Source organism: Haliotis rubra, unplaced genomic scaffold, assembly GCF_003918875.1.
Source record: "Haliotis rubra isolate DU_JTF1 unplaced genomic scaffold, ASM391887v1 Scf1522, whole genome shotgun sequence".
Classification (NCBI taxonomy): domain Eukaryota; kingdom Metazoa; phylum Mollusca; class Gastropoda; order Lepetellida; family Haliotidae; genus Haliotis; species Haliotis rubra.
The window spans coordinates 62233-73607 of record NW_025765473.1 but is presented as its reverse complement, the minus strand read 5'-3'; positions in this window follow the sequence as shown (position 1 = coordinate 73607).

Below are 11375 nucleotides of genomic sequence, written 5' to 3'. Positions count from 1 at the left end.
GTGTGGGGTCGAGCGTTATCGTGTTCAAACAACACCCTCTGGCGGTTACAAAGTTGCAGGTGGTGAGGTCGCAGGATTTGGTCCATGCAGCGATCTGCTGCAAGATCGCCTTTAGCTCTGATCTACACGTGTGGGACATGGCTCCCACACCATGACGCTCTCGCCACCAAATCTGTCCGCCTGCAGTGTTTGAAATACTTTAATTTGCCAGTTGGCCATCAGGACCTGCCGCCGCCTGCAGGCTTTAAAATCTACAGGCCCTGAATGAAATCTGCAGACGCATTATATTTAAGTCAAACCAATAAAAACAAAACAGACTACACGGTACACAGTTTCACACTGTTTCTACAAAATCAGTTAGCAAAGCCTGTAGTGAAGAAAGAAGTTTTTATTTGTTAAAGACTGGTGTTGACATTCTTATGCGCGAAGAGCTGAAATATCAGGAAGTGAATCTGTAAGTTGATGGATCATGGATGATTCCCAAACGTTAATAAAGAGAAACAAATATTTGAAAGATTCTAGTTGAATAAAAGACAGATAATTTACTGAAGGCCTCAAGGGCCTGCAAATATTTGAAACTGCCGGGCCGATACAGTATCAACCGTTGCTGGGCCTCCGGGCCGGCGATTATTTCGAACGCTGTCCACCTGTCCAACGCATGTCGGTGGAAAACGTTCTTGTTGACGTCGATGGACACGTTGTCTCCCATCCCGTCGTTGCAGGAGGAAACGCGAGTCATCGCTGAACAAACGCTTTCCATGCGTTCCCCAGGCTCCATGCCTGTACCCTGTTGAACCATTAGACGCGTCGTTGTCTGTGTACTCGTGTCAGGACAGGGCCAATTTTTGGTCACTATGCTCGAATTCCTACTTCACTCGATTTCTGATGGTTTGGTCGGAAATTCTGTCCTGCTCAATCACCAGATCGAAAGACTGGAAGTTTATAGCAGAGTGTTTTAGTTGAAATCTCCCTTGGAAGCAGATGACGAGGAAATATAAGATCCAATATAATTTACGCAATTGTTCGCATGGTGCTTGCACATGAAATCACGCATGATCAAGACCTCTTTCAACTGCCAGAACATTTGTGAGGTTAACTCAATACAGTAGTCGTACAGGCGTCTGAAGAATCTGATATGAGTGAATGAAGTTTTACGCTACTTTTAACAACATTCCAGATATATCTTGACGGAGGACACCAGAAATTGGCTTTAACGACCTTTCTTCGCCTTTTCTAAAGAGAGCACGTACAAAGGGACGTAATCCGAAACCTCCGTATTGGCTTCACACGTTGTACCCATGGAGGTACGTCGTTCAGTGTGACGAGCGTACGTTTAAACTATTGCCTACTCACGGCGCTACGTACATTACTATCCCCGGTCTTAGGACAACAATCGTACTTTCCGATACTTTTTCAACCTGGGGATCATACAGCCATGCTGCCTGTTAGGAGTAATGAACAAAACACTCACATTGTCAGCACATCCTCACGGGTACCCATTTTGCACCTGGATGAACTGAGACAATGTGGATTTATGTATCTTGTCAAAGGATACTGCGCAAATGGGCCACTTCGTGACCCGAACCTAGGTGCCTCCACCGGGGATCAAACCCGGGCATTCATCGTGATAGGCAGACGCCTTACTACTGCACTGTTGCTCTCCACAATATAATGTTACCCCATCGCCACTGAAGATATGAACAGTGCACACAATGAATATAACAGAGTGGCACAACAAGCTTTTATCATTGAAACAAAGACATGAACAACACTATCAGCGGCAGTGCCACGATACTGATGGATACGGGATTAGGAACAAAGAGATCATTTGGTAGAAGCTCAAAACATAAAATATGATATTTAACCAAATAGTTTTTAACCCAATTAATTACCATATATATTACAATCCCATTACGTTTAGGAAGACAGTGACAGCGCAATGGCGATAAATAAGTTTTTTCAATATGGCTGCCTTGTCGGCCATATCCGGAATTCTATTCTCCAAGTTGTTTGTCACTGATGGCAACCGGGATGTAAAGTTTCTGCTTCATTGGACTGGTGGTGGCTCAGAAGATGTTCCGGATGAATAACAAATAGGCCATAACATACACCCACTTGACTTTCAGGATTGGCCTTCAGCAACCAGCATGTCATCGTCTCCCAGTTACGTGGATCGATGATCATGATGTTGATCACCCGATTGTCTGGTCTAGACTTGATTATCTACAACCCATCCTTGTCGTAAGAGGCGAGTAATAGTGGCCAGTCTCGCTGACTTGGTTAACACATCGTATCTTAATTGCGTAGATAGATGATCATGCAGTTGATCACCGGTTTGTCTGGTCCAGACTCGACTATATTCCGCTGCCATATAGCTGGAATATTGATGAGTGTGGCGTTAAACAGCAAACAAACCAAACATAGAGGGCTCCAATACAGAATTGTACATAGAATTTTAACAACCAACTCCTTCCTCCACAAAATAAACAAAGAAGCCAGTGTTTGTACATTTCTTGGTACGGGAGAAGAATACTTAATCATTTGACTTTATCCTTTAAGTCTTTTTGGAACAACGCACTTGGTTAATCGAAAAGTATGACCATATTTTCAAACAGAGTATTCCTACTATTTTCGGCTGTAATAGTGATACTGACAAATAAGGTTTTGGTATTTTACTGGTAAAATGGCCAATTGTTTTGTGTATTGATGCACATGTCAGGGAAGTAACCAAACATTTCAGGCGTTAAAAAGAAATTTGAGCGGCGATGTTTCAGCATTATGACGCTGATTGAGTTTTACATAAAATGGGTTATGTCGCATACGTTTTTAGAATATTTATACGGTATGAAGAACTCACTCTATCCACCCTTGCCATGTCATTACTGTCGCATGATTAAAACTCGACCATTGGGCTGGTGTTTAAACGTTTATTGCTTGGAGAATATTTTATGAAAAGCACACCTTTGACAGTGATGACTAAGATCCAATCTTGGCTCAGCCACTTCGGTTAAATCATTTCTCTAAATCTTCATATATGATAAAAAATGGTTTGATTGCGGTATACATTATGTCAGAGATAATTGTAATAAAAATGGATTTCTCAGTTTTGAAGATCTAAAACAGAGGTAGAAAATTATTAAATAGCATTCCAGTGAACTGAAGACAACTTTTAGTGAACAGAAAAGAATTTTCTCCGCTTATATCAATTAAACATTAAGAGTGTTTACCAAGATATGATCTCAAAAGTTAAAATTGCAAGAATATTCTATAGTGAATTACTTAAGAACAACAATACCCCTAAGGTACTAGAGTATTGGAATACTGTCAATAAGCATGATAAAATTTGGAGTGATATTACAGGAAATGTACAAATGATTGTAAGCTGTTAGACTTTCAGTACAGATTTATTTGCAGAATAATATATACAAAGAATGAACTATTGAGGATGAAGCTAGTTGATATCGATATTGTTTGTGAAAGTTCCTCAGAAGACATATTGCATGTATTTTTTTACTGTGACAGTTGAAAGCTTTTGGCATATAGTAGAACAATTTCTAAATACTCATCTCCAATGTGATGTCAATTTCGAATTGTAAACCAAAAGTCACTGTGTTCTTTAATCTGATTGGTTGATAAACATGATCAAATGGTATTCGATTCCCGGAAATTCGCTGCGTATTAATACATACAGACATCACTCACACCATTGTAGAGTTACGTCGTCAGCAGAGATGACGTCATTCAAATCATATTGTGACGTAAAGTCCGAATGACGTCACAAATGAGCAGTTCCAGATGCTACCATGGGAGACAGCCGAAACGGCCGGCTGATGACATTGCACTGCTGTACCCGTACTCTATGTCAATGAGTGCAGACACAAAAACGTGTGTGGACCTTTTGGTTTACTTTTGTGTTTACAATGTCGATAAACATCATGTGTTGGCCAATTTCGGGTGTTATTGAGTATTTGAAGCACGGGAATGTTTCATTTGAAACCTCCGGCTAACGCCGTCGGTTCCAAATGAATTCCCGTGCTTCAAATACTCAATAACACCCGGAAATTGGCCAACACATGATGTTTATCTCCTAATTCCATTATCATGTTTGGAGTGTGCTCAAACAATGAAATACTAAGTCATATTAATACTTCTAGCCAAATGATGCATTTATGTTTCGGGTGTAAAACATTCTCTTTCTTTTGGGGGATTTGTTAAGTTATTGAAGGATATATGTACAACTGAAAATAATAGCCAGGAAAAATAATCGCTTAGATCCTTTTTTGAGGAAGTGTCTTATTATGTATTGAGCATTGACGCGCGCTTAAAACATCAATTGATATTTCTAGTCTCCCCTCACTACAATCACTACTATAAAACCTTATCCCTTCAATCATATCTACAGAAACTTTAACATTTAATGCACCTATTTCAGTTATAATCCTACAAAACCCCGATGATGTCATATATTTTGCCTTTTATGTCATATGTAAATTATTTGAGAATTGAAATAGAATATTAATGTTCCACTAACCTGTAACACGGAAACTACATGACCCTGCCAGCATGGTGTGTGATACATTATATATACATTCAGAAGGAACGTTACACAGCAAAACAAGCATTGTGTCATTTATGCATGTTTACATGATTATCAAAGCTCATGGTTACTAAACCATGGCTCGATAGTATGTGTGACTATCGATAGTTTTAGTAAATTATTTCCGTTGATAAATGCGCAGCGCAAAATGCAGGAAGTACCACATTGGTTCACTTTGATTTACAGTTATCCTCCCCTGTTACCTCTTAAACAAAGTTTATCTGGGTTCAAGTTTCTTATCAGTTATTAAAAGAAACTACTTCAGCTTAATTTTATTTCGTATAAACTATACATTTATTTGGGAAATGACTTCAAATGAGACAATTCAAGGAGAAAACAGAGCTATTGCAATAGTATTAGTTGACAATGGGCATGTGCGTTACTGTGCCAGTGCGAGTACGTTGTCTGTCAATAAGAAAAAATACATTTACAAAATGAATAACACTAATGACACAAGGAATTGAACAATCTGCACATATAGATGTTCCAAGTAGAGTAATGAACAAGAGAAGTCAGATCGAAGTTCTGGAGAAACTCTCACGTAACTTCCGGTATGTACCGGATGTTGAAGCGAGTGCAGGTCATTACACGTTTATATGTTGCCAAACTGTCGACCCCCAATGGTAGACAATGTCCCTCAGTCTTCCCAGGCTAACTAATGACACAGGATTTGTACAAATAAAAGTCTCAATTATAGCAGCGTCCTGAACAAGAGTAAGATCCAAATCCTAGAAAACTCGCACGTAACTTCCGGTATGTAACGGATGTTGAAACTGGTGCAGTTCCTTACACGTTCACAGGTTGAGCCACAGTCTCCCAAACTGTCGACCATAGTGGACAATGTCCCTTAGTCTTAGTCACTGACTCAGCTAGTCACTGACACATGGACTTACACAGGATTTGTACAAATAGAAGTCCCAAGCAGCGTCCTGAACAAGAGTCAGATCCGGATTTTGTACGAGCACGCAGGCGACTTCCGGGTTGTAACGGATATTGAAACCGATGCAGGTCTCTACACGTTCACAGGTGACGGCGCATGCTATTGCACTATTAATCTCTGGTCCTTGGGTAATGTTGTAGGTACCGTCGTAGCGAGATCCTTGTGTTTGTACAAATGATGCACCTGAAATACAATGATACCATCTAGAGAACATTGTCAAATTTGGCCTACCCAATTCAACATGATATTTTTTTAACTTGGTAATATTTAACATGTTAGCAAACATAATACGTTTAAGTTTGACTTTTTCCGTTAAATAACGAGTGTAGAATGTCCATGAAATTACCTTCTGGAAATTGGCCATCAAGTAATGGAGAGAATGAGTGAGGTTTAGTTTTACACCGCTTTTAGCAATATTCAAGCAATATCACGGTGGGAGACACCTGAAATGGGCTTCAAACATCATAGCCTAGTCTGTCTCACAGTCCCTGAACCACATTATTGCCCCTACTACCAAGCCCTCTCTGCAGTGCTAAAGCCCTAAATAAAGCAAGTCTAGATTCCTCAGGTTCTGAATCTCTGGTCTCCCTAGGGCTCCTTTTCAATTTAAATGGGCTTGTTTGGTACTATTATATATATATTCAGAGACCAAGCATTAGTCAATCGTAAGCATGTGGTAAATCGAACCGCTCTTGGCGCGACGAGCGAGCGCTTTAACTACTCGGTTATCCCATCCCCCTCAAGTAACAGAGTACAATCTCATGCATCTGTCAAAATGCAAATAAGAAAAACGCAAATCACGTACAGCTGTGATATAATGATGAATAAAGAATTGATCATGAAAACATGCAAAGAAAACAACCTAAAGTAAACACACAAATGAATGTCATTCATAACTGGCCGTGTTTGTGATGATGTAAATAAGACGTCGTTAGACGTTAACATCGACATTTGTTAACGTCGCTCAAAAGTAATGGGAAATAACATTTTAGTATCGAGTATATCCTTCATTAGCCTCCACGTCGGTGTCATCAGAACACATAACTGACGAGGATGACTGTCTACATAGAACACACGCCACATCGCATTGATATATGTGTTATTTCATGTTTGTTGTTTAACGCCGCTCTCAGCAATATCCCATGAGCAATATCCCATAGATGAGTATCGATCTATGCAATTGGGATACGGTGGCATGTCTTATTTCATATAGTTTCACACATTTGTAATATACACCAACCCATCATTCTGACCACTAGAGTTTACAACAAGGAAACTTACACAAACTGTTGGCATCTGTTAGCCCTCCATACACTTTCACTTCGCAGAATTGCAGCAAATCTTGAAGATTTAGCTGGCTTGTCTTGGTGAGACGGAGATACCTGCCAGTCACGGGTCTTGTACATCTTATGGTCAGTGTCGACCACGTTACGATGTCCGAGATGAAGTAGCAGAGTTTGGCCGGGGTCGAGGGTTCAACTGATGGATCCTCGTCGAAAAGCTCCAGAGAAATACTGTGCAATCTCTCAGCTACAAAAAATGTTTATATATAATACGTCAGAAAATGTGTCGTTATTGGGACGCTTGAGAGCTACTAGATTCGACTGAGACAGAGCCTCAATGAACTACACCATGGGTTGGGAACCACCCGCATCTACTGAGATAGACCTTCTTTGGACTACAACATAGTTTGGGAGCTACCGGCTTCTACTGAGATAGACGCTCTCTGGACTACACCATGGGGTGCGAGCAACGGCTTCTACTGAGATAGACCTTCTTTGGACTACATCATAGGTCGGGAGCAACGACTTCTACTGAGATAGACCCAATTTGGACTACACTATAGGTCGGGAGCAACGACTTCTACTGAGATAGACCCTCTTTGGACTACACCATAGTGTTGGAAATACCGGCTTCTGCTGAGATAGACGCTCTTTGGGCTACACCATAGGGTGGGACTCACAGGCTTCTACTGAGATAGACATTCTTTGGACTGCACCATAGGGCTGGAGCGACGACCACTGATATTAAGTAGTCAAAATTATATTTTTCATTTGAACCCAGTTTGGCGTGAGAGTTGGCAGATACGTATAATGTCTCACGAAAGATCATGTGTCTGTTCATGCAATATCTAAGAAATGAAACAAAAGTGTCAATATGTTCCACATTCTAATCTAGTAAACTCACGACAACAATCCTCTCTGTTTGTGATTTCGATCTTCCTCACAACGAAATTAGCCTGCAAGTCAACCTGCCACCAGGGGTCGCTGTCCGCGACCTGAGAGGCAAAACAGCTTCCAGAGCCAAAGTGTCCATTACTGTTCCCATCATTACCAGTGCTCCCACCATTGTTGCTATACGATGAACTCACTGAGGTTGGCCTGCTCAAGGCCAGATTGGTTTCTGTAATTAGTCAGAAATACTAAAACATAGCAAACAGATTTCACATATGGTATCTCAAACCTGGAGGTCTACAATGTCGTGCTAAAGAGTTATTTTTCAAATGCAATAAATGGACCCCAGACATTGTTGCCATATGGAAAATCAAACCCAGATATTATCATTGTCCTGTAATACATTTACATACAAATTTACTCAACAGACATCAGACATTGTTGCCATTTGGAAAATCAACCCCAGAGATCTTCAATGTCATGTAATACATTTATATAGCAATGCACTAAGTGGACCTCAGGTATTCTTGCCATATGGACAATGAACTCGTGAGTAGTGTGCAAGAATGTGAGAATGCTTTAACCCCGTAAACGTGTCTATAGGTGAGCATTTATCACCTTACTGCATTCTGGAAGAACGGAACGAGTGGAAGTTCAAACGGAAAAATGGCAGAAAACCATGACAGGGTCATGAAATGGATTGAATTATGAAGGTTGTTTACCTGTAACTTATGAGCATGGCCGAACTGCAAATGTCAAATTTATAATTTCAACACCGTTCTGTCGAATTTGAACATACTTCGGGTTATCCGCAGTTCGAGACAACCGCAAAAGGATGATACATAAGTCATACACAGAAGACAAGGCTTTACTTCGAAACAATCGTAACAGCAATAGACAAACGGGCAATGAATGACATATGCTTTAGTCCATCAGTAAGCTTTCATTCTGGTGAGCTAAAGATAGTAATAGTCCTGAACTATCTCTTTAAGAATAACATGAAAATGGTAGAGTATTGATATAGAGTATCTAATAATCTATAATAAGTAGTGAAAAAGAAGTAATAAATAATTATACCTATCAATCTATTGACTGATGCAGTATTAACATCAGCTTGATACATAGGGCGGATAGCGGTATTTCCCTTTATAGAAGTAATTCTGCTATGACGGGTTTCTTTCAAGAAGATGATATCCAAGTTTTAGTCATTTTACTCAGACTTGCAATATATGCAGATACTGGCTGTTTTTGCATGGTGTATTATCAGGGATTTGCATCAGGGATTCAACACGAAAATCTCTTTAAAATCCCTGATGGGACAAAAACCCAAGAAATCAAAGTATACGAATCTGTACTTTACTAAAACTGAATGAGTGAGTGAGATACGATTTTAAGTCACATCGGCAGTATTCCAGCCATATCCGGATTGAAACAAGTTATACACTCATAATACATGATTGAGTGAGTGAGTTTGGTTTTTACGCCACTTTTAGCAATATTCCAGCAATATCACGGCGGGGGACACCAGAAATGGGCTTAACACATTGTGCCCATGTGGGGAATCGTGACGAGTGAACGCCTTAACCACTAAGCTACCCCACCGCCCCATAATACATGAAGTTACATGAAGGACAATAAAACAAACTCGAATATCACAATCTTATATAAACCTAGTAAGTAAATCTGTTTAACTATTGAAGATTATACAATATATAAACAGGCTAAAGATAACCAACAACTAACGGTAGATCACCATACTACAGGTTGTTCAGCTTGACCTGAGCTACTCTACATATGCATGACCCGGGAGGTCAAATGGCACAAACGGTTGGTCGATTTAACTTCATTAAATAGGGGAGCAGAGAATGTTATTATTGTTGCGTTCGTGCGAAACATGCATACATGGCTTCGTTACAGAACTTGTCCCGGAAAACAACACTTCTGAAAAAACAATCATTTCATGTTTTAACTGAGTTGTTTTTTCAGTCACATGCTATATAGTTTGGTTAACTAACTTTACAATGTAAAGTCAGTTACTTTCAGAATCCGATTCACTCTCGCTATCACTCTCTCCACCCAGTTCAATTATCACTTTTTCTATTTCATGTTCAATATTTCTGTCCCAGTAATCGCTTTCCAATTTTTCAACATGGGCACAACAATCAGTCCACTCGTTTACACCAATTTCAAGACACCTCGCCTCAGCGAATTTCCTAGCATCGGTAATAGTACACTTCACATTTTTGGCAGCTACAAAATTTTCACATTGGCCCATATAAGTTCGATTGGGTTCAGATCTGCGTGGTATGGAGGTAGCCTGATTCCTGTGTGACCGTGTAAAGAAAGTAAGGACATTGCTGGCGATTTCCCGACACTGAGATGTCAAACGGCGACCTTGTCTCGGCTGTTCGGACATGTTGACAATCAGCTGACAAAGGCGCACCCCTTCACAATAATAGACCCAACCAGTTGTGACACGGGCACGCAATGCATTAGTATTCACTTGATCAGGTCAAGCTGAACAACCTGTAGGGACCATAGGCACTTACAGTAATTTTGTTTCCTACATGGACCCTAGCTGAATTTACACCAACATCACTTCAGATGCTAGCAATTGTAGACAAATCTAGCAAAAGATATCCATCAACAAGACGTATAACTGAAACTTTTGTAAACAATACTATTTCTTTAAAGAAAAACAGTTATTAAGTGATAACTGACATGGTAAAAACGTCCTAAGAAAGTGTAAGGTAGAATACTCTTTAATGAGTATCACCAAAAAGTTACAAAGTGTTTCATTGATAGCACCGGGCACTTATTACATTATCATGGATCAAAGCCGTTATTGTGTAGAAATGTAATATGCGGCACCTAATTTTGGATCAGTTTCTCCAAATGACAACTTTCATCCACGAAACTCCTTCCCGCTGAGCACTGAGTTGAAAAGAAAGAGCCAATACTCTGTAAAGGAATTTCCTAAAGACACCACTTTACGAAATCATGTAAATCAGTGAATTTCAATTTCTCCATCGTAATTATAGGGTTTGAGAAATTTCGTTGCCAGTGAGAACGTTGCTCCTATGAAATAAATTATGAATGTGTGTTACAAATGAAATCATTTAAGATCAGTGTGAAAATTTTCTCTGACTTAACTAGTGTTTGGGAACATGTGTCGCCAATGAGAACTTTGTTCCTATGTAATATTCATTAGTATGTGTATTACTAAATATGAAATCATTTAAGATCACTGTAAAGATTTCAGTTTCTCTAACTTAATTAGTGTTTGGGAAAATGTGTCGCCAATGAAAACTTTGTTCCATGTAATATTCATTATGTATGTGTAACGTCATTAAAGATCACTCCAGTTTCTCTAACTGTAATATAAACTTATGAATATTCATTATGTTGTGTACTAAATATGATGAAATCATGTTTTCAGTTTCTCTAACTTAATTAGTGCTTGGGAAAATGTGTCAATGAGAACTTTGTTCCTATGTAATATTCATTATGTATGTGTATTACTAAATATGAAATCATTTAAGATCACTGTAAAGATTTCAGTTTCTCTAACTTAATTAGTGTTTGGGAACATGTGTCGCCAATGAGAACTTTGTTCCTATGTAATATTCATTATGTATGTGTATTACTAAATATGAAATCATTT